This window comes from Gallus gallus, chromosome 5 (genome assembly GCF_016699485.2).
Source record: "Gallus gallus isolate bGalGal1 chromosome 5, bGalGal1.mat.broiler.GRCg7b, whole genome shotgun sequence".
Lineage (NCBI taxonomy): Eukaryota > Metazoa > Chordata > Aves > Galliformes > Phasianidae > Gallus > Gallus gallus.
In genome coordinates, this window is record NC_052536.1 from 11,834,236 (window position 1) to 11,858,435 (window position 24,200).

The window sequence follows — 24,200 nt, forward strand, 5'->3', positions numbered from 1 at the left end:
GAGAGCATTTGTTAGCAGTTCTAACTAAAGTCATTATGTATGTGCCCTGTGTGTCTGTGCCTGTTAGTTCTGAAGAAACCACTCTGGGGTTTTGGCTAGCACTGACAGCACGCTGGCTGTACGAGGGAAGGCACAACTCATATAGCTCAGTGGAGGAACATTTGCAGCGGAGCACAAACACACAAACAGCACTTGCTATTAGCTCATTAATCCACATCATTTGGTTATGTCTCAGCCCTCCTCATCTTCTATGAATTTTACTCCGCAAGACATTGAATCTTAGTATAACATTTTTAGAACAGAAAAATAACTTTTCCTGGGTTACTTGCATTCTTTGGCTTCCCCTTACAATGCATTGCGTTGCAGTAACTAGCACAATAGGTTTCTAATTTTCATTGAGACCTCAAGATGCTATTGCCATAAAAACACCAAGTTAACAATAACCATCTGTGGGAAGACTTTATACTCTACTCAGATACAGTTTCCCAAACAAACCTGGACTAGTGGAGGAGAACACCTAAAGCTAGGATCCTTCTCAGGGTACAATGTACATATGAGATGTGCCAACCAGTGCAAGGACAGCAGGGGTGGGCACCCTCGTCTCTCCTGCATCATGGGGATTTAGCACTCAGTTCCTGCATCCTCACTTCCAAAGCCAAACTTGTGAAAGGATGTAGCCATGTGAGTCCTAATTTACAGTTCTCAAAGCACAGGCCCTGCAGACTTAATTTTCTCAGATGCACATTAAAACTTCCCAGCACCTATAACACTGTTTCTGCATGTGCCCAAAATTACCTTAGCATTGCTCATAGCTACCTTCTATCCAAGTCTCATTAATGCTGACAATTTTTTGTCACTAACAGGCACAGTCCTTTAAATGTACTTGAGCACGCCAACCACATACAGAATATAAGCTGCTTTCAAAACTGTGCTGAAATGAAAACATTAGAAGATACTAGTTTGTGTGCAAGTTTCCCTTGCACGGTAATCCAGAGGCTATGGACAGTGGGTTTTTTTTGTTTGTTTGTTTGTTTGTTTTTGCTAGGAATGTGAAATTTAAAGTTTAGTAAATTCCTATAACTGCAGGATTTCATGTTTTCATCTGTCTCTGCTCAAGAGACTCCCCGACTTGGAAAGCTGCGTCATCCAGACAGTGAAATTGATAGCTCGTACAGCTTGAGGAATTCACAAAATAATACACTGGGTATGTGACAGAGCAGCATTTCCCAATGAGATGGAACTAGGAAGCTGTCTCGTGTGATAATTCTATGCTACTGACTTCAGCAAGGTTAACAGCAGATAACAGATACAGGTAGTAACGTTGCTAGAGACCGCTCAGCTTAAGCTTTGTAGTTCTTTATATTCAATTAGTCGCTAATTCAGCATCAGTACCTGCTAGAAAGTGACCGAATGTCATCAGGTGGCTTACGGCAGAGTGAGCTTTAGGGATCTCTGCACAGCCTCTATGGAGAAGGAATGTACAAAATGTACAGAAAGTATCATCTCAATGGACGTAGAGAGGACTGTTGTTACCCCAGAGCCAAGGCAGTTCTGCCACACGGGAAGGCGAGCTCCCAAGTCAGTGTAAGGACACATTGCATAATTTGTTCTGAACAGACCTATATTTCCCAGGGCTATCAGTCACCTTTCAGTCATGCCATGTAAATACAAGTGTTCTCAAAATCTCTGAAGGCTGCATTTTCATCAATATTTTAACATAAACATTCTTTTCATTTAAACTGATATTGATCTTTCGCATTTTATTACTTTTTAATGTTTCAAAGTGCATTGAAGGAAAGCAATCTCAATGAAACTACTGCCAGGATAAGTTTAACTTGGAAAAGCACTGGAACCAGTTTTTGCAAGGTTAGTGCCTTTTGCAGCACACATGCTTTAGGTCTGGCATAAACGAACAGCACAGAAGTAAGCAATCAATAAGCATTCCTGCTATTACATTCACTGCCTTCAAGATACACACAAAACCTGTTCAAAATCTTAGTGGAAACTATGAAAGGTACATTGTTAAGTCTCTCTCCCTACTGTGATTTACCATGTATAGGAGTCTTGCAAAGTGCTCTCATGAAGCAGAGGCAGTTCTTCAGTTTTGCTACACGTTATCAAATCTTCTTCTGCTACAATAGAAACAACTGTGTTAGAATTCCAAAGTGACAAATACTGGAAAAGCAAATCAGTGCTTCAGTAGCTTTGTTGTGCATTCAAAAGAGCAAAACATCGGCACAATAAAACATCTTAAAAATTGATTTAATTAAAACAAGATATAGCAAAAGAATAAATGTAACGGTAAGAATTGTCCTATGTAACCACAGCACCAAAAAGATGTATAGACAAGAGATGATGTTTTAATCCACAGTGTTCGGATTTAGGATTTAATTCAGTGTAACACCTTATTTTTATACCCCGATGAAGAAAAATAAAATAAGAAGAAAAGGATTTTGAAATGTGAACGTCACTGAACACTTTACAACCACCACATTTATCCCATTTAATGTACGGCCATAAAGCCAAATGGCAAAGTATTCTGTAAAGGAATCTGCCTGTCCCATTTCCCAGACCTAAGTAAAGACCTGCAGGGTAGAACTCCAAAGAACATTACAGTTTAGCTTCACTTATGTGCAATGGACTAAAAATGAATACTTAATATTTATATGAATCATTGTCAGTGTCAAGTAAGATGAAGTTTTTAAAAATAGAACCAAATCGGGGAAAGAGATTTAAGACTCAGTGGGTAAATGCCTCTTTATGTACGGTATTATTTATAGGCATTTTTCTAATCTGTTCTGTCATCTTGTCGCTTAGATTATTAGAAAGGGAGAAACTAGGAACTACGGCAAGCCTAGATGCAAAAGGAACCTTGCTGAGAACTGTGGCACAAACATGAGCAAAAGCTGGGAAGCGTGGAGCTGTGCTCCTTGGTCTCTTATTGTCTGTGCACACTGCAGGAAAACCATCTCAGCCTATTTTGTATATATAATCACCTGCGTGAAGTACTTTTCCGCTCTTCCTTCATTCAAGTAGTATTTCACAGAGCAGCATACACAGTTGTTCTTTGATTTTGTGGCATTTCTTGCAAACATGAAGTTAACTAGCTCTTGACTTCAGCAGCAAGGTCCGATTCAGACCATCAAGGACTTCAGTCTTCTCTCTTCTTAGCAAGACAGTCCTAAGCCTATTTTAGCAGGAAGATGTACGTGTTTACAGGTGTGAGAACTGTGGTCAGTGTAAGCAGAGATCCTAGACACGAACGTGTGGAACAATAGCTTTTTTTTTAGCCACCAGGCTGTCCTGTTTGTGTTGTTCAATCGCAGGAGCCCAGCAGCTTTCTGCCAGCCTAGCAGGCGATTTCCACTTGTGGTGGCTGTGGGCACATCGCCATTTCTCGTAGCTGCAAAACTTTTAGTAGAAATCCCTTTCTGTGGAATCCCCGGCTCCTCATTTTGATAACTTAAGCAAAAGAAAATAGAAGAAGATTTTTGCTTCATGGCTGCACGCGACTTTGTCCAAATACAGCAAAAGTTTGGTGTAAAGGCTTCTCTAAAAGAGCTGCAATGTACACAGATGGCACAAGGCTGAGAAAGGTCTTCAGGAAAAACTCAGTAGATGATTTATGAGCAGAAGGTACCTTCCCAAGCCCTGTACCAAGCTGACTGGGAGACCAGGAGCTGCAAAAGCAATAAAGATTTGGATATGGATGGAAAATGAATTTTCCCATTCACTGCCTGCACTGCCTGTGATGCAAGCTGTAATCAAGAACAAATTCCAGATAACACAAAGCCATCAAGCTGCAAAGTCCCTGTTAGTGCTCACTGCAAGTCCTCACCACAGTCCTGCTATTAAAATGCCCACAGGCCACAGAAACACTCTCAAGCCAAGTCACTAGCTCCAATTACAAAAGTACTCACCACTGACTTGCAGCTTAGGGTATAATCCTCTTTCGAATAACTAACTAACAAACTAAGGAAAAAGGATCTCTCTTTCTAATTTCCTTTGTGTTGTTATTTCTGAATTACATTCCACGTGTTTTGCTTGCAGTCCTTTAGCCTGTTAGAGGTGGGCTTTTCTTATTTGTTTGTAAATCAGTTGAGAAAAAAGCAGGCTTCTATGTAGACCAGGAAGATAAGGGCTCACTTGTGAGCTTTCATCACACGATTCTCTGCCTGGCTTTGTGTTTCTGTAGCTCTCCTTTTAGAGAGATTGACATCTTGTCCTTCTGGCTGTTCCCCTTTCACCCAGAGGCTGCGGGCCCAGTTATGTTTTTAGGCAATGTTTGTCACTGGATAACTGACCAGCTGCACAAAGAGCACAGGCTTATGCAGGAAGAACAGCGGTCATCAACAGACATTCGAAGGACATTGTGTTGAAGCAGAAGTACAGAAAATAGCAGGTCCAGTATAAGCAGTGAGGAGGAAAATGTAAGAAACCGGACAAAGCAACAGCAAGACAGGAAGAGGCTCTAGAATTAGAAGAGCAAATGACTGTGAGGATGGAGAAGTCTTGCTCTTCAGTATCCACTGCAGAAGAACAGTGCTGGGACACTGGAAGGGGAAAGCAGGATGACAGATCACCTGCCTAGCAGCAGTGGAACAAGATAGTCAAGAGCTTGAAATCTCAAACTGTGTTAACTAACAACAAATTCCTCCTCCTTTTCCAGCAAGGTGAGAATGACCTAATCAGAGTAATTCAAATGACAGCAATATGCCAGTACATTCTGCATGTGCCGCAAGCAAGAAAGCAGCCCTCACAAGAGGCCAGGAAGAAGGGAATTTGCAGTAATAGATTTTGTGGTCAAAAGAGCACATTTTGCTGTTGCAAACTTGCCAATGAATAAAAAAAGGGTTAGGCACACAGAGAAAAACCTCATGTATTATCACCAGTACTTGCATGGGAGAAGTCTTTGCTGTAAGGGCATTTGAGGATTTTGGACAGTGTGTTCTGATACACTCATTTTTTACTGTGGGATGTGAAGGTCAAACATGTTGACGGCTGGCACAAGAGCTTGGCAGAAAGAAAAGGAAAAAAAAAGTCAATTTCATCTCTTTAAGAGCTCTACAGTAGAGGCGTCACCTTTCCAACCTGGCCTTAGGAGTCCTGTGCAAGCATTATGGCCATCGCCACGCACACATACACACATACTCACTACTTTTCAGCTGTGATCCAACACCAAATGGGATTATGGGATTCCAGTAGGAAAACAAAACAAAACAAAACACCCTGGCATAACAACTATATAGGGTACTCATGGACATGAGAAAGAGCCATGGGCTCTTGCCCTGTCAGACCAAAGGATGCAAATGCCAGTGTCAAACCCCATAGGTATTATGCCAGGGATGACTCTCATGGCACATTAAATCTAGGGACAGTTAGCAGCCCTCAGCCCTTAAACCACATCACTCAAAAAGAAGGCATGGAATAAACAGGCATCTTTATCTGAGGATATGTGCTGTCTAATGAAAAGATGTGGCTTCTTACAAGTCTGTTCACTGAGGACTCCAATATGAATATGTCTAGGATTCAGTGATGGGTATGTCTAGGATTCAGTGATAGGTACAGCGATGGAGCTGAAACAACAGGGAAGAGGCATGGCAGCATGGAGAAACAGTACCATCTCACATAGGAGACATAAGATATGCACCATGTCTTGATCTGACTTCAGAAGTGACCTCTGGCAACTCCCAGCTTCTTGAAAGTGATTTTTCAGCTATAATCAAGATAATAGAATATTATTTATCTACTTTTCCTGGGTATCATGGGGACTAATTAGCTAATGTGTGCACAGTAATTTGGAGATAAAGTTTGATGAATTTTCAGATTGTGTTTGAACAGGTGAAGCGAGGACATCTTTTTGACAGCAGAAAGATCTTCTCAAGATAAAGTTCTTATCAAAATAAATCAGGCGGACCAGAAGGTAATCTTATCTTCGTTCTGTTCTCATTATTCAGCATTCCTCAATAAGATTGATGAAAAATGAGAAAGCAAAGCTTTAATGATTAAAGGAAGTAGAATTTAGGACAATTTAAGGCCATACCTATAAAAATTATGCCAATATTTAAAAATTCAGAAGATTCTTTTTGCTCTGTCAGATGAAAAATTAATGCAGAATGCTCTTAGCAGATTACTGATACTGACTACTAAATAATTTTAAGTAATGATAGAGTTTAAAAATGGACTACATATACCCCCAAATAGATATTTTAAAACAAAACATACAGAATTCAAGCTTTAGGTGACTTATTCATACCTGACATTTTAACTGGCCTCAGTTTGTAGGAACCTCATAAAGCCAGAAAATAGTCTAAGTGAATTAACCTCTTACTTTCATAACCTTTGCAGACCGAGCAGAGATCTCAAACTGAAGGAGTAAGTGGCAAAGGGACGAGCCCTTGACTTTCACCTTGCCCACTGTTGGAAAACACACAACCTTCTCAGGACAGACAGACTTAGTAAGAGCTGAGGGCTGCATCTAAGCAAAGTGGGTCTCTTCCAAGAAGCCCAACACCCTACAGAATGAGATGTCAGAGTGGATGATGTGTATACTGAAGCCTGACATACGCTGATGCTCCCTGAGCGATCGCAAGAAGGCAGAAAGCACAGTAGGATCAGACATATTTTGCTCAGCTGGGGCAGCCTTATCTCCAGGAAAATCTTTAGTATTATGTGCCCTTTGACACGAAGGCAGCAGACAGATACTGAGGATAAACTAATAGCTTCCTGAGGAAGCATTCAGCCGGAGGTGGCAGAGGTAGTACTACAGATCAAGATGAGAGGCAAAGCAGTCAGGAGGGACACAGAGGAATGACACTTGGACCTTTTCTGTCACTTGCAGTGTGCCGGAACAAGCAGTAACCTAGTCATTCCCCAGAAGACTCAAGGAGTGAGGCAGACAACACCAGAGTTGCACATCTCCTTTGGAGATATGCAGACCACAGAGTGTGTTAGAGGTGCATGGGACCTCCTTCCAGTGATAGCCCAGTAAGTTGTGTTGTAGGCAAGCAGAAAATGCCTAGGGGTCTGATACTGCTCAGGGAATATTGTGTTCTTCAAAACAATGCACTGATTTTAAAGAGTTCATTCTAACTCACAATTTGATTTTTCTTTATGAGATACAGGGATGGTCTGTAATTGCCTTTATCCTGGTTGTCTAATTCAAGGGATCTAAAATGGCAAATTTGACCTCCCTGTTTGTTTTCTAGAGCAGTCTCTGAAGGTATTGGGAAATAACTCATTTTCTAAATGGAAGAATGAGGGAAAGCAGCTGGAAGTTTAACAAAAAAATAAAAAACGTTCTTCTCCGGTGTTCAGTGATTAAAATTAATGCAAAGTTAATCAAAACTCAAAGTGAAACATAAAAAAAAATAAAGGTCAGGAAGAAATCATATTAGAAATATGTTCCCCAGTCAATTGCTTGCTTTTCAGGCTTCAGCAACGTTGTAATTTCAATACTTATGCAACCACCACAGAATTTTCTAGCTCTGAATGTTACATTGAAGGCACCCATGAGAAGAAACTTCTCAACAATCAGCTCCTTCATGTCTAAGCCTAAAAAAATTATTTTTCCTAAGACAGAATTTAAAGGAATAAAATTCCTTTCAAGTCTCCTTCACATTTTCAGCCTCCTCAGATGCCACTGCTGCATCAGAGAAAAAAATACCAGGCACCTTCCTTCCTGCTTACTGCAGATCAAGTCAAGGGCACTTTGATTCACACAGGAGACACTGCCTCATAGCACGCAGCTCTTGCAGAAAAAATCCACAGGGTGAATCAGTTTGTAGCAGACTTTGTACTGTGCCAGGTTAACAACATATGCATCCCTGTCCTTGTAGCACAGACTGGAGAAAAAATGGTATTTGCTAGAGATACATAGCCAAAAACATTTTAAACATATACACAAATGTCTGTGTGTAACATTTATGACTTGGCAAATTAACTTGCACATCAGGCACACGTTTTGATGGTTAATTTTGAGCCTTAATGCAGCAAAGCAGCCTTCTATCTGGCTGGTGTCTATCCTTTTCAAAAGGCAAAGGAGTGCATAAATTATGTTTTAAAAGAGGTAGGCATTTTCTGCCCACGGTGTAGAGTCACCGTAGGTGGATTATTACCCAGGAATACCAACGAGGTAGGAAGTCTGTGATTTAACCCATTCTTTGTACTGTCTCCTTGCCTGCTATTTTTTTTTCTTTTTCTGGTGACAGCCTGAAATTATCCATATGACAAGATTTTTCAGGTAGTACAGCAGCACCATAGCTACATTTCAGAGAGCCAGCAGGAGTCAAAGCCCTAAAGCCAGGATTTTGTTCTGAAATAATACCAGGTAAGCCCTGCAGGAGCATCCAGTTGCCTCTGCTGATGCTGGCAACTATGAGGTTGTTAAAATTTACTCTTTACCCACCGGACCCTGCACTAAAATACTGTTTGTTAGCAGGACAAGATAGACTCTGAACCATCCTACAAATAGCCAGCAGGATTTTGAAGACTATTTCTTCTGCAGGTCAAAAGCAAGAATACTAAAATCCATGAGGACCTCTCAGTTTGAAAGAACACTGCTCTAAAATCTAGTGCTCCTTCTCACTGAGAACTCTCACTGTATTTTCCAAGCAAACTGGCATCTTCCATGCTACCTTGGGCTTACCCGAATAGTCTTTTTCTCTAGAAAATAAACAAGCATCTTATTAGATTCAGAGAGTGCCACAAAGGTGCAGGCTGGGACATAGGCCTGCCCAGTCCCCTCCCATCACAGAGAGCTGCTGGCCAGCTCAGTCTCCCTGGGAAAGACCAAGGCAGACTCACCTTAGGAAAGGAGAAAGGAAAGGTATTTTTCTCTTGTAATGAAAGTAATAGCTACACCATGTTAGTCCACAGATCCAGTCATGCTTGAGGACACCACTGGGGGAGAACAACCCTCCCCCAAGGGGAGCACAGGAACATTTCACCCCTGGGTGGCAGCAGCACAGCAGCTGCCCTTGCCACCTTCCTTGCCCTCCTTGGTTTCAAGCTGTCACCAACAGGCTGAAATTCTCATTTTTCACTCTGAACCTCAGGGGGCATTTGGCAGAGTTTCAATCGCAGTCAGAGATTTCCTACCTAATAAAAAAGGATGCACCAGACCACCTTTCTTTCCTTCAGCAGCCTGCACATGTGATTGCTTAAGGGACCCATTTTAAATCCCCTGTGAAATTTTCCCTTTGTATCCCAGTTTCTGCTTGCAGTGTTTACAGAACGCAGAGTCATTTCAATTAACCTGCTGAAATCAGCCATCACGTATGGAGCATTAGAGTCAGGCTCCTTGCTAAACTGAGATTTGGGCAATGGCTTTCTGACCACAGTAAGCTCCTCAGCTCACCTCTTCTCCTGAAGTTGTATTTTGTTCAATAATTGACCCTATCATCCTGCACGTGCTGGTATAGCTGAGCTGAAATTCTCATCTGTCATGTTGTCAGGGCTGAAATTTCTACTTTGCAAGTATTTCCACTCAAGGTAGAGAGAGTACATACCACAGCTTTTATCACTTTATTGCCCTGAATGTTATTTAATATTTGTTTACTGGAACAGCCAGAGGCCTTGGTAAAGAACAAGGTCAAGCTATGCTTGCTCACTGAACTGAGAAGACTGAGATTTTTTTCAATGGTAATTAATATGAGCAAAAGAACCTTAATTTATATTCATCTGTATACATGCATGCACACATACCTATATATATATGTGTGTGTATGTATGTATTTTAACTGAGAAACGCCTTTTTTTTAACCTACAAACATGGAATTATTCTGCACTAACAATACATTAGATGGAGACTAGAAAAGATTTCTGTAGAAAACAGAGCAGAGATCCCCTAGAATTAACCTCTGGGACCTTAAGTCACTCCATGTTTTAAGTTGGGAAAATTATTGGGAATTTTACAGAGTTCTCATACTCCTCTTAATGCCTGAAAAGATGAACTGATAGCAGCCAAGTTTTTTTATATAGGTGTGACTAGTTAATTATTAATTAATCCTCACACATTTCTCTGGCATTCATAAAGTAGTTGTGTAACACAGACCCATCTGAGGTAAAGCTATTGACTTCCTGTATCAGAGTCCTCTAATTATTCTAGATTTCCCTTTGTTTGTTCCCAAGTTTGTGCCCCTCTGCACCTACATGATAACACCAATGGAAATAGGTGTTTAAATGCCACTGCTCATTACCTGTAGCTGTTTCTTTATTGCCTATATTCTGTACCTTTTTCTCAGCAGAACAGTTTCCCATCGTAATAAGACAAATAAGTAAGACAGTACATTAATACCTACGTATCCAATTTTAAATCCCATACTACAGCCTATCAAAACCAGCTTCCCTGGAGTGATGGATATTTTCCTCAAGGACGGCCACCATCTTAGGCTTCACCAGAATTCTGCTTTCAGCTTTCTTAGCTGAGCAGTTATTACAGGTACTTCAATTATTGTTTTTAAAGTCATCTTTTAGCAAGGACCATCCTACAGGAATACAGATTCAGAAGCTTCTGAACACAGAGAGGCTCAGAGTGCAGCTGAGCGCTTGCTGAGGCATCTGATGAAGTCAAACAGATGGTGTAACGTGCTTCTGCATTACCCTCAAAGCATTAGGTACCCTACTGCTTATATCCTGTATGCAGTTGTTGTAGCTTTCTCAGGAGGTTGATTTTACACACCTTCAACTTGCACCCACTGTTAAGGAAAGCAAATGCGGAAGCACAGCTGTAGGCTTTATCCAACTGAAGCGGGATACGTTAGCAGCCACAATACTGGGAGCTCATGGATCCAGCGCAGCAGCCTGGATGTTATCCGTCTCATTTCAGTATCTAATCTCTCTAGACACTTATAATATGCCACTCACTGGTGTGCTCCATCTTAGCTGATAGTGAAATCATTTAATAGAAGTGGGTAGTGAGGTAGGTGACAGGCTGATTGATGGCAGCGTCTTCATTTAAAGCTATACAACAATGCCAGACAGAGGTCTAGAGCAGCTCAGGATTACAGCTCTGCCTAAAGTTGTCGGTATCCGTGCAAGTTTATCATGCCAAGTGTGGCCTATACAGTCTAGCAAAGCATTTTCCTAAAAAACAAGCCGAGCTACTTCAAATCCATTTCTTAAAACGGAGAGCATCAGCATCTCACAGGATAACAAATGGTGAGATGATGGTGAGAATAGTCATTCCTTCCTCCTGACAGTGAGAATCTGCTTTTCTGCTTCCTTAGGGAAACAAGAAAAAGTACTGGTCTCTTGAAGCTACCTCTGATTTCACTGATCTCTAATATCTCAGTGGCAAAACCAAACATGTACACACCTCAAGACTACTCGTCCTGTGACACTCGTCGAGAGTGTCACGGCTTTGTCCTGCACAGCACGCACATTGGAACTGCACAGATCCTTTGGGGCAAATGTTATTTCCTACAAATAGATGAGGGAAGCCAGCAAACACCAGAAATACAAATGCTAATACAGAGGGGATCCTGTAGAGAGCAGTTCCTGCACAATAACACTTATTATCACAGCTCTGGAAAGCCTTTGCCTCTCTGTCTCTCCACGGTGCTCCTGCGTAGAGATCCTGTGAGGACAGCAGAGCCCACAGGGATTGTCACAGGAAGTCCATTCTTACTTGGTGTGCCTCCAGCCAAAGCCTAAAGACATTTTCTCACATCAAGGAAAAGGGGGCTATATTTGAGTTAGGGAGCAGGAAAGTTTGTTCTTTTCCTTTCTTAAGAGCCTTGAGCACGTCAGGTTAATCATTCATGGTCACCTCTTCCCTGTTCCTTAAAGCCAGTTGGTTCTAGGAAAGAAAAGGCAGAGGAGTCCCTGCCCACCCTTGTACTTTAACGGAGACATAGTCTGACTTCAGCCTCTGCTGCAACAAATTCCCTTGGATCCAATAGCTTTTCAATCCATAGCCAACCTCTTGTTCTGCCTTAAGGAAACAGATAAAGATGATTCTGATCCTTTTCACCTCCACCAGTGCTCTTACAGACTCTGAGCCCAGATAGTTCAACAGTGACCAGCTCAAGAGTGTCTGAACATGTATTTATTTAAGCCTTGTGGAAAAAAAACCAAAGCATATTTCACTTAATTTATAAAAGAATATCTGGAGGTGGCGGCTAATTCTATCCCACTTATTCCATGCTCCATTCAAGCTCTACCTTGTGGGGCTCTTTCCAATCCAACAGAAGCACAAAGACAAGATTTCAGTAAAACTAATACTGTCCAAGGTGTTCAAATGGGCATAACTGAAAATATTTCCTTACCAGAGGTTCACATGCAATGAGATTGTGACATACCAGGTGTTTTACCTCCTTCAAATGGCAGCGATAAGATGGAGAGAATTTGTTTGCCCGTGATTGACTTTCTTAATGAAGGAGCTTTATCTCGCCCAGTGCCATGTGTTGTTGCAGTTTCTGTGGTAACGACTGACTGCAGAGAGCAAGAAGTGGTGGCACAGAAATCACTGTGAACTGCTAGCATGTAAACAGAGGCTACCTTTGGGTATGTCTTACATACGTACATTTTTTATTCACTTTATGTTCATTTTCTGGAAGGCAATTGTTAGCGTCTATGATATTTATTACTTGTATTTTGGAAGTCACTGACTAAATGTCCTATATGACGTACTTTATATGCCATCCTTTGCCAGTATGTAAATGCAGCTTCTAATTTAGGATAAAACCCATTTGATTTTTGTCCATAGAGTCAAAATTCAGAGAAAAATCAGAGGAAAATCTCTCAATGAAAATCACAAGCTATTAAATATAAATATATATATATATGTATGTAAACATATATGAGTTAACCAAAACAAATAGAAGCTGACTTGAAATGAAAATTGGAGCACGTAATGCTTTTTTCTATTGTTTTCCTGGAAGATACTGATGCACGTTAATCTCAGGAGCGAGCTCAGGTCAGAGCACCAAAACTGCGTAAGCACTTCAAAGTGACTGAAATGAAGTGCTGAGGAAGACTAGGCTGAGTACCTTTCACTTAAAAAGAAACAATTCATATTCTGAGTTAAGATTCCAGCAGCCATACGCAAGACCTTTAAAATAACTCAGGAAATGCCTTCAGAAATCAAGACTGCAATGGTTGGTGCCATTTCTTTCACTACCCACATTTACTCACACCCTACTTCTCTAGAAACACATTCTCAAAATGGAAGCAAATTCTCAAGCACCAAGCCGAGATTGCAGTTTACTAAATTCTTGCAGAGTACCAAAGTTTCATTGAATAGAAACTAAGGCATCTAGATCAGTTTGTTTAGTCATGAAAATACCAGAAGAACGGAAGACAAACAAGTTGCAGGAATGGAAACTCCTGAACTAGTTTCCTACCAGCTTCTCACAGTCCGCATATGTTTTATGAAATGCGTTTGTGTTGGCTAGGAGACAGGATGAGCTGCTTAAAAATGGGGCAGTTATCCCATTCTCACAGTCCAGATCTCAAGAGGGCTCTCACACAGAGATTTCAGGCTGTCATAACCACAGCATTAACTAAATTATTTTCTTACCTGATGGATAATAGCAATATTAAACATCCCATAAAAGTATTTCGACATATACTAACTGCTTTGAAGTCCAAATCCTTTGTAGTCAATGACTGATTGATGCTTGCAGAAGCAAGACTGAGCTATTTATGGACGTCACTGTGTGTAAGGCTTACATGGCCAAAATCAAACAGCGTTAGCACAAGATACTGTGCTTGAAGCCTCCAGTTGTTCTGCTGAGATCACGTCACAGCAGAGTCAACTTCACTCAACTGCCAGCTGCAGACTCTGTAAGCCAGGGTGCCATAATGGAGGTTTCCAGTTCGTTCTGCAGCATTCAGCTTAAGCAGTGCTACAGCTGCATCTCCAGCTGGTACAGCACGTTCTTTAGTATTACATTACCTCAGTTTCTGAGCAGAGGGGGACCTTGTGTTGCTTTTCACGAGGGAGTCATCCTAGGCAGTGTTGCTCTATTTCCTTTCACAATAGGCATGAGCTATTCCTCTCACCTTCTGCCTGTTTGTCACTGCTCTCCATGATGTCAGCCTGTCACTACCAGGACTGCCACTGAGCTGCAAGCATACTGCAGTCCATGCAGCTTTGCATCAAGGAAGGTGGCCGCAACAACCCTCCTCATCCAGCTCAACAGCTGCTCCACTGGGGACAGCCTCAAGTCACCCAGAGCCGCTCCCATACCACCTGATCAGTGCAAAAGAGAGGAAAAAAGCAAAGTCCCAAAGGCTGCACTAAAGAAGTCCCCCACGGATTACTTTATTTCAAACAACTGAAATTACACAGCTGCCATGTGTCAGTGTAGCCTTCGCTCCTCACTGTTCCTTCTCCTTGGTCTCACAGCACTATCACGTTAATCTCCCTCATCTGGCTCAGAACACCAAACCTGGGCCAAATCCAGCTTTCAGTTTAGGCCTCTTCCTCCTCCTCATTTTTAGAAAAAAACTGCAATTGAAGGCAACTGGAGGCCCAATTCTGAACAAAGAGTTCACTGCTCAGTTCAGGCTGTCGTTTTGAGGAAATGTTTTACCCGTTAGATGCTCTAAGACAATGCTTAAGGTACCTGATGGATACTGAATGAGGTCTTCAAAGCATTCTAAAAAGTACTGGATAACTCAAGTTTCCCAAATTTAAATAATAAAGAATGGTTTCAAGAGGGGCAGGTACCTTAACTAATTAACAAATCCCATTATAGATTTCTCCTTTTGAAAAATGATCCTCTGATTAAGTTTTTTAATTGTAGAACAACTTCAATAGTTGACATTTTCTAAACAAAGAAGACAAAAGATGAATAACCATTCTTGTACAAATTGCTAACTCTCATTTTACTGAAGGTAATACTTTTTTTGAATGAATGAATGAAAATGAATGTAATTTGCAAGCTAACTAAAGATTTTCTATTTATTTGGCCATCATTTCATCATATCTAGAGAAACATCATTCCCAGCTTTAATCCAGGGTAAATGCATCTCATTGCTTCAGTACATAAACCATCATCTACCCTTTGGTTTATGAGATAACAGCTTTTAAATTATGATCAGCTAATATTTGTTCTAGAATTAAAACAGTGATAATATCTATGCTATTCCTTGGACCTACAAATCAGATTATTATCCCCATGCAAGCAGAAGGAGGATGCGAGTTACGTGCAAAACCACCAAGCATTTCAAGTTAGTAGTGAATATTTCAATATGCCACGGGTTGAAACCCATGACATCCCCAGATATTAATTTCATTGCCCTTGTAGATCTGCAAACATTTCATTATCTACTGCAATGGGAACAGAAGCTCACCTGTATTCTGTTCTCCATACTCAACCAAAGAATTCATCTGGTATTGACAGATGTCTAGGACAGCAAGACTTCTATGCTGCACTGATACTAACTAAAGCAGTTGGCAGTGATCTCTCTGGCCAAGTGAATTTGGGCCATCAGAGATAGCTCCTAAATTGAATGACAAGTTGGTGCCAGTATTTTTTTTTACGGTTTTGTTCAGAATCACTTAGCAGCCTACTTTTTAAAGAAAAGGCAGACAATCTTCATGATTTCCTGTGATTTATGAAGACTATATATCATCATCCTAAAATCCTCCAAGTCTTTCAAGATAGCGTCCTCCTCCCACAACTTCGTATTATTGGAGCACTGTAAGGAAGGAAGGACCTCAGACCAGTCCCAGCCAGGAGAAGGCTGCTGCCACCACTACTATATTTTTTTAGCTCACAGTCCATTTCTCATGTGCTTGGAAGTCACCATGAGAAAACATGAGACTGCTTCAGGCTTCTGCTCACCCCGCACTACCATGGAGGTTGCTAGGGCGCATGGGGATACCCCACGCTTATTTAGGCAGAAGAGTAAGGTCGATAATAAATGAGCACCTCAGGTGTTCTAAACGCATGCTGTCCACCTTTTCTGCCCATATGGAAGGGCACTGGTCAGAGTGCAGCCTTATCTTCTGCTTCTGGCTTAGCCAACACTTTTGGAGAAACAAAGATGATCGGGAGAACAATATATTAATGATCAAGGTTTCACGTTTCTGTTTAGCTGGGAGGGTTATGGCTAGAAGCAAGCCTTGGATGCCAAGAGATCTATATAAGGAGCATAGCCTTAGCGATTAAGTCCTAAGATTTGGGATGCAAAACAAAAACAAATGAAAGTAGAAAAAAAGATCTGGATTTATGACCCAAACCAAGAAGCCAAGAGGACCTGGGGAGATTTCCACAGCAAAGGAAGAGCAATGAGTGAGAACACAAAGTACTACAGAATTGCCAGTTATTTAAGGCAGAACTGGTAAAAATGAATTGGAAAGTTTCCAGAGGATGCCTTTTTGCTCTATTATTTATAATGGCAACTGCTTTGTATAAACTACCTTACACAATTGTTTTTGCCTTCACCCTGATTTATCTTGCTTTCCTTGACAGATTCTGCCAGAATTGTTTAAATAATAATTTGATGTGCTGCACGCAGATTTTCCCTCATCTGCTCTCTGCCCAAACACGCACTCAACGCAGCAGACTTATGCACATTGCACAGGGATCCACTATACAGTTTCTCTACATGAAAGAGGCCACTGATTTCAGGCAGAAGAGGCTTGACTTTCTCCTAAAAAATCCAGAGACCCTGGAAATTAGAGGAGGAGGAAGATGTTACCACTAAGACACTTAAAGATATTTGTCTCATTAGGGGTATATCATGGTCCCCATTCACACACTGCATCTGCATGCAGAGCTTTCAGCAGCACTAGAAAAAAGTCAGAGAGTGAAACACAAAACTGGGCGGTTAACAAAGTAGATTTTCACCTTCTGATTACTTTGTCCAGCTAAAGAAATAACTCGGTCAACTTATTTGGCGTGGACTCTTTAACTAGTGTTTTCTAAAGTGCTTTGCAAAATTTGAAACAGAATATTAAAAAAAAAAAACAAGGAGATTGAGGAGGAGTATAAAGAATAGAAACTCAACAAAATGATTGGTTTAATTTCTAAAATCAAAGATCAGTAAAGTAAATACACAGAAAAAGATTAAAGTGGGAGGAGCTGCAGGAGCTAATAGCAATGGATGATGTGGAGCTGCAAAGACTTTAGGCCACTTTAGGACGACCAGAAAAAGTGCAGACAGAATTGCTGGACGGGTTGAAGTAAGATATGAGACAACTCACAGGCCAGATGTTAAAAAAAAATCACAACTGAATTTGTTTGTCAAAGTAATTTTCTGGTAATTGACAGTAGTAAGAAATCGTAACCCTGTTCTTTTAAGCCGGGTGTGCACAGAATGACATGCTCAAACATTAGGTTCAGTTTTGTGTTCAAGTCAAACGTGAGCTCCCTCAGTTAACTAAATGTAATGGCAGTGTTCCAGACCATGTATCTGATTTTGTGTGGATTTCACATGCTGAGTTCAGATTTTCTAGGATGGAAGGAAACAAAACAGTCACCAGATCTTGATGAGGTGCTAACTAGAGTAGGAGAAAACTGGTGCTTTCATATACATAGCCTGTTAGCTAACGTCACTTAAACTTATGGTTAAGAGCTAACAGCAAGGCTGTTAACTTCTAGTGGTGCTTTACAACAGAAATCGTTCTTCCCTGTGTCACCTCTGTGAAGCCATGACTTGCAGATATCCGTCAAGTTTTTTCAAACAAAAGCTAAGATCTTCAAGTATACTTGAGACCACAGCACACTCCAAAGGTCATTATTTATCACTATTCATCAAACTGGAAGCAATTGATTTTTAATGGAAAAATCAAGTCAGTACATCATGGTGGTGATGGTTGTTTTTCAGCTTTACGAACTGCTGGGAGAAAATGAAGTAGCTCATAGGGCAGCAGGAAGCATTTTATTTGCTTGCCAGGAGAATCTCTCGAGGTGGGGATCAGGGAAGCAAAATCCCTTCCACTGTAAGAGGCAGAAGTCCAAGACTGCCTCACAAGACTGAGCATGTGCAAGTCTATAGGGCATGATGATATGCACTTCAGGGTCCTAAAGGAACTGGTTGATGTGGTTGCCAAGACACTTTCCATTATATTTAAAAAGTTTTGGCTGTCAGAAGTCCCCAGGGACTGGAAAGAGGGAAATATCGTTCCCGTTCTTAACAAAGGGAGAAAGGAAGACCTGGGGAACTACAGACCAGTGAGCCAGTTGTCCAGCTGCAGAACAAACATAATGCTCAACACTGGGTGAGCGGCTAGGTGAACAGGGGTGAAACTTGCATGCGATGGCTATCATACCCTCATGGCTGGGGCTTGCTCACTCAGTAGCTCCTGACTGGTGCCAACAGAAAACTTCATAAAAAAAAAAAATCATCATGGACTCTGAGATAGTTAGAAAAAAATAATTAATTGTAAGTGAACAAAATAATTGTTTTTCCACTCCAATCCAGCTTTCCTAGCACTTTTAATATGTCTATTTCCCCCAAACAATAATATTGTTGGGACCTTGTGGAAAAACATGATACAGTATTCTACAGCAACAAGGATAAACAGGATGCTGAACTCAGATTAACTCTCTGTAGGATCATCTAACAAAAACACAACAGCAGTGAAACATTTCTTAGACCTTCTGTTTATGTTAGTGCTCCAAAATTGCAGAGCATCTAAAATCAGGCTGTGACACTAAGCTCAGTTTTAACCATTTTGCCATGGAGCAAATTTCAGACCTTGCTTTGTGAAGGAGTGAAATCCTTATGTTAGTGATGTTTTTTTTTTTTTTTTTTTTATACTAATGGGAAGGAGATTGGAGGGAGACTTTTCTTAATTTGAATCTAACAGGTGGCAATGTTTTGGGAAAAAGAAAGTGGAAAGCAATTTCACTGCCACCAGGATATCATCTTTATTTTACAATTGCCACTCTGCAGTACTGCATAAATGCTCTGAATACTTAAGGCAGGTGGAAAGCCAAGTAGGCAGACAAGTATGGAGGAATGAGTAGCAATGCATCAGCTGGACCAGCTGGGTATGAACCACAAGTGAGAAAGCAACAATTCATTTCACAGTGATTTGAGAAAACACTACAGTCTCAGCCCTTCCATAGCGACTGGAATTAGGAGATAATGGATCTGAGTACGTTCTCACGTTGCTATTACCACTGCTACTGCATTAATTTTAGATTGGCTTACTGATTTATGGAAGTCCCAAGAGATCAAAACCAAACCACTAATCTCCCTGCTCCTTCCCTTCTTTTATCTTACTGCCAGAGAATCCATAGCAGAGCTGCTCAGATTTGGTCTGAGCATAATTCTAACTTCAATCCAAAAGCTCTACTGTAATGTGAAATTTGCTCTTATTTACTGTACTTAAAGTTCTAAAGAGATTATGCTAAGCTTAGTATAAATCACTATGGAGGACAGTCTGCATGCAAGAGTGGGGATTTACAGGCTACTTAATGACTTATCTCTACTCCATTTTAATGAAATTACTAGAGTTCTCTGACCCTGTGAAGTATCTCCAGTACCAAAGAATCTTTAGTAAAGATACATAACTGTGATGTTAGCAAAAAAAAAAAAAAAAAGATAAATAAAAATCCCACAACCTTGTATCCCTTGTTCTGTAGTTCTAAAACTAACATAACTTCAATGTAGTCCATAAGCAAGACGAAATATTGAAAGTCTGCCAATGTCCACGGGAAGATTAGTGCTAATTGGTAGTGATCTTTGAAAAGAAATCAGTTTGGAAATGTTAAAAGGGAAATATAAAGTGGTGACTTACCACTAAGTCATGGGAAATATCTTTGCTAAGCAGTTGCACTAATTAGTGGGGGTAGGGGCTGGGAAGTGACCCCAATCAAGCTCAAATAACTTGAAACCATGTGAACTGGACATCAAAGTTACTTGCTCTTAAGAATTAATTCATGGGATTTTTTTTTTTTAATTTTTTTTTGCCTAGCTGGACAAGGGCCCAGAAATAGGAAACATAATGTAATTGAAGCAGTGTTCAGAATGAAAGGCAGAATTATGTGCTGGTGATCTAAGTAAGAATTAACCCCCAGCTCTTTGGGAGCAGCCTTCAAGTTCTGCAGTTCTCAGCCTGCCCAGCTTTAGTTTCATAGGAAGAAACATTATGCTGGGTACTTGCAAATGGCCCAGGTGCTACCCTCCCCTGAGCCAAGTGCCCCCAGCCATCAGCCTGTCCCTCACTGAGAGCCACACAAAGTCCAGACATCCTCTGGCCCAGTTCTGTTCCATCTCACCAGCCTTGTGCATCATAGCGACTCACCCCATTTCCTGCAACTCCTCCCTATTGCAATTAATGCTTTTTGTAGATTCTGAAGGATGTGTCTGTCCTCCTCAGGCTCTGTGACTTTAGTTAAAGGAGAAAAGCCTGGGAGTGGGGTCCTTCTCCCATTAGAGAACTAGTGATGGGTATTTAAGATCATTTTCTGACCCAGGAAGATGCTCAAAAGCTTTGAAAAAATGGGTCCATTTTCAGCTAGACAACCACCTGCATCTTTAAAAGCTCAAGAAGCCAAATTAAAGGAAGTGTTCCCTGAAGTGGCATCCCATTCTGCACTCCTGATTTCAAAGGCAAGTATTCAGGATCCTGTAGCACAATGTATTCCTCTGTAATTTTGCAATGAAGAGAGAGGTTTTCACACCATCTTCATTTTATTTTTATGTGTTCAGAAGGCCTACAGTAAAAAAAAAAAAAAATAGCTTTCACTGAAGTCAAATCTATCTGAGTGTGGTATTGAAAGCTGGACCAGAATTTCATTTCACACTTCTTGCTTCAAGGCTAGTTTCTAGATGTGTGGAAGGACTGCAGGATAGTATGGCTTCGTCATGACAACGTGATAATCCCAGGCTATCAACAGGCCAGGAACTCTGCTTGTGCCCTGATCAATCGCTTTCACAGACAACACAGATCATCATCATCTTTGGCACAGAAGTACGGCCAGCACCACTTGTCTGCCTATTCTCAGGTGCAGAAGTAGTGGTTTTAGTGGTTGGGCATATGATTCCTATGTATTATCACCTATATATTATCACACCCTAAAAACTCACTGAAATACAATAACATTGTTGCACTTTATTGCTTTTAGCCAACTGTAAAAACTAAAATGTAAACTTCGTTTCGTTCTATTGGGAGGATGCCAACCCTTACTCCACAAAGTGTTATTTGCAAAGTGTTCCTGCCTTGCCAAACCAGTAGATGTAAACCTTTTTAAACAGTGCACAGGATGTCATAAACCCTAGATAGACTTCGAACGACTTTCCATCTCCATTCTTTCCCTTCAGTGTCATACAAGTGCTATTTATCATGATACATGATTTACTACACCATCATTACTTCATATCTTTAGTCAATTACTTCCCAAGCACAACCAAAGCAATCCTTTCTGCTTAGCATTAAGGACTTACTGACAGGGCTGTTAAGGAGAAGGAAGGCCTGCCTTAAGGACAGACAGAGATTCTCTAGATAACCAACCATGGAAGAGGGATGACGTGAGGAGCAGGGTCTACAAGTCAACCACTGTAAATCCATGATTGTGTCTTAAGTCTAACATAAACTGTGCATTAACTCTATTGGCCTTAGCAGTCATCTTTTCCTTAGTAGTTGCTGGGACTTTGTCACTTTAATTAAAAAAGAAAAAGAGAAGAACCTCAATTCCAGCATCTGGTAGGAAGCTTGAAACCTGCCAGTCAAAAGAAACAGCAATGACAAATACTTAATTCTAAAGATTAGAAAAAAAATATCCAACTGGTAATATTTTCATGGCTTTCAGAGAGAACACTATTCTGCTTGAAATCCATTCACATGGCAGACCAGAATTGCCTAGATGCAGTTCTCTTCTGCATAAACTTTACATTTTTAGTCTCTTTTAATTACTTTGATTTAGACGAAATGAAGCCACTTAAGACCTGGCAGGAAATAACCCAATTATTATTTCCCTTCTCATCAAGTCTGAAGATTAATTATGCATTCTAATAAAGGCTTAAGGACTTGTTTCTAACAGCTGTTGACCATTTTCATCTTAAACCAACAATGCCTTTAAACACATCCTTAACTTAATTGCTTAAATACTCCTTTCAGAGTAAATGGCTCTGAAGATAGGCAGCTGAGATGGCCAGAACTTGAGAGCTCAGAACTTGTGAAACAAATAAAAAAACAAAAAACACATATCAAAACATTTTTCTCAGCACCGCTGAGAAAGTCAGTTAATCAAATACCCCATGTAAAGGGTGATAAAGATACACCATTGTCTTGTCAATAAAATAAAAAAAACCCTAACTGTTAAAGGCTGTCCTCTTTGTAGTTTAGAAACCAGGCTACCTAAAAGGCAGATCATACAATTATAGAATGGTCAGGGCTGGAAGAGATCCTCAAAGAACTGGACTGAGAGATGACATAGTATAAATCTCCTGCCATGGGCACAGAGACCTTCCACTAGATCAGGCTGCTGAACACAAATCTTTCATATGTCTTGATGGCAGGTACATGTCACCTTTGATAGTATACAGGTGATCTTCCTTGTGACTTCAGTACAACGAACAAGCAGAAGCAAGACTACCAGTCCTGTAATTTCACTGAACAGTTGGTCTGATACAACTGCACATCAGAACTGACACAAAGCTTGCTGAAAATGAGGGGCAGTCCTTAAGCAAGCATTACGAGAGTTCTGCTGGACACATGCTTGTGTGCTAGTGACAGTAGTCATCTTCTGGAAGAACTCTGCCCCTTTTTACTTTGCTGAAGATATCTGAACATGATCTGCTGGTGGAAAACATGACAAACACGACACAGTGAATACTTAAAACAACAAAAAAAGAAAAATCGAAGCAAAACCCAACTCCAACCCAAACAAAGACTACAGTCCTCAGCTTTTATTTATCAGTCTTCATGGTGAGAAATAATTGGTTATCATTCTGGGAGAAAGGTCTCAGTATGAACCCAGGATTACCTAATAACTGCTTATTACTAGCTCCAGTACAGCTAGTGTTGCCTTGATAAAAGCAAAAACAAAGAGACCTGGAATTTGATTTCAACTCTGCCAACGTAATCAAACAAAGCCATTACTAAAGAAAGATTCTGTAGTTTCTCAATCCAGCCTTATGCTTCCAGTGTTTGCAATGGATTACTTTTTAATTAGAAATGAAATAGCTTTCCCTCCTTGCTCTCCTACATCGTACTAGCTCACTGAAGTTCAACACTGAATAGGCTAAATACAAGGCTCTTCATTTATGCCCTAGAATTTCTATTTGGTATGGAGCCACTGCTGTCAGGTCATTACTTGTTTTCACTCTGTGCTCCAAATGCTGCTCACAGGATGCAACCTGAATGGAAAGCAGCAGGAGCCTGAGATGCAATAACAGAAGTTCACATAGGCACTGACAGGGAAAAAATTTAGTGCCCAGTTATCCTTTAAGAATCCTAAAACCAAGAGGAACAATAGGACCAACAGTACGTTGTCCTGGTCAGACTCTCTGGTCAGAAAGCTCAGCTCCAGTTTTGAACCGCTGAAATTCAGTATTGTTTAGATACCAAGTTTTAGCTTCGGACCCATACAGGTGTCTCCACACCCATATGTAACTGCTTGGAGAAAGTTTTAATATGAATAAAATTATTCTGTCACATGGCTGGATGCTGGGAACTACTTTCCTGGGTACAGAAAATAAAATCTGCACAGGAAAGAAAAATCATCTGAATTCACTGTAGTGGCTGAGTCTGGGCTGAGTTCCAGTCTCATTAAAGTCAGAGAATCATGGACCAGTCCAGTATGTTGGCACAGGCACACAAGCAATAGAGAAGTTCCTCCCTGCTTTCCTGATCTTGACATTCACAGATGAGGACAAGGACAAGTGCTGGTAACACCCCACGCATTAACGTAGTGGACTGTACAAATGAGTTGGAACTGAAGTTTTTGATTGATGGCCAAAAAACAAAGGTGGGAAGTAGCTCTTCTGCAGGAAAAGCTCATGAAAAAGTAGCCTTGAATCTATAGTTTGCTATTCATAGAATCACAGAATGGCTTGAGCTGAAAGGGACCTCAAAGCCCATCCAGTTCTACCCCTGCCATGGGCAGGGCTGCCACCCGCCAGCTCTGCTGCCCAGGGCCCCATCCTGACTGGCCTTCAGCTTTTCCAGGGATGGGGCACCACAGCTTCTCTGGGAAGCTGTACCAGTGCTTCACCGCTCTCATCCTCACTCACCTATTCTGGAGACGCATTCTGTTTCATCCACATACCCAACTTCAGCCTTTTGGAAA

General features: G+C 40.9%; 1 protein-coding gene and 1 long non-coding RNA gene across 9 annotated transcripts in view; one reads left to right on the forward strand and one right to left on the reverse strand.

Annotated features, from left to right (window-relative positions):
* KCNC1 (potassium voltage-gated channel subfamily C member 1) overlaps positions 1 to 24,200 on the forward strand; it is a 116,427-nt gene that overhangs the window by 9,986 nt on the left and 82,241 nt on the right. The window lies entirely within an intron of this gene.
* The window catches only part of LOC121110977, a 47,023-nt gene that overhangs the window by 9,054 nt on the left and 13,769 nt on the right, over positions 1 to 24,200 (reverse strand). The window contains exon 2 of the long non-coding RNA XR_005860140.2: positions 2,051 to 2,132. This is a non-coding gene — a long non-coding RNA (uncharacterized LOC121110977). The remainder of the gene's footprint in view (positions 1 to 2,050; positions 2,133 to 24,200) is intronic.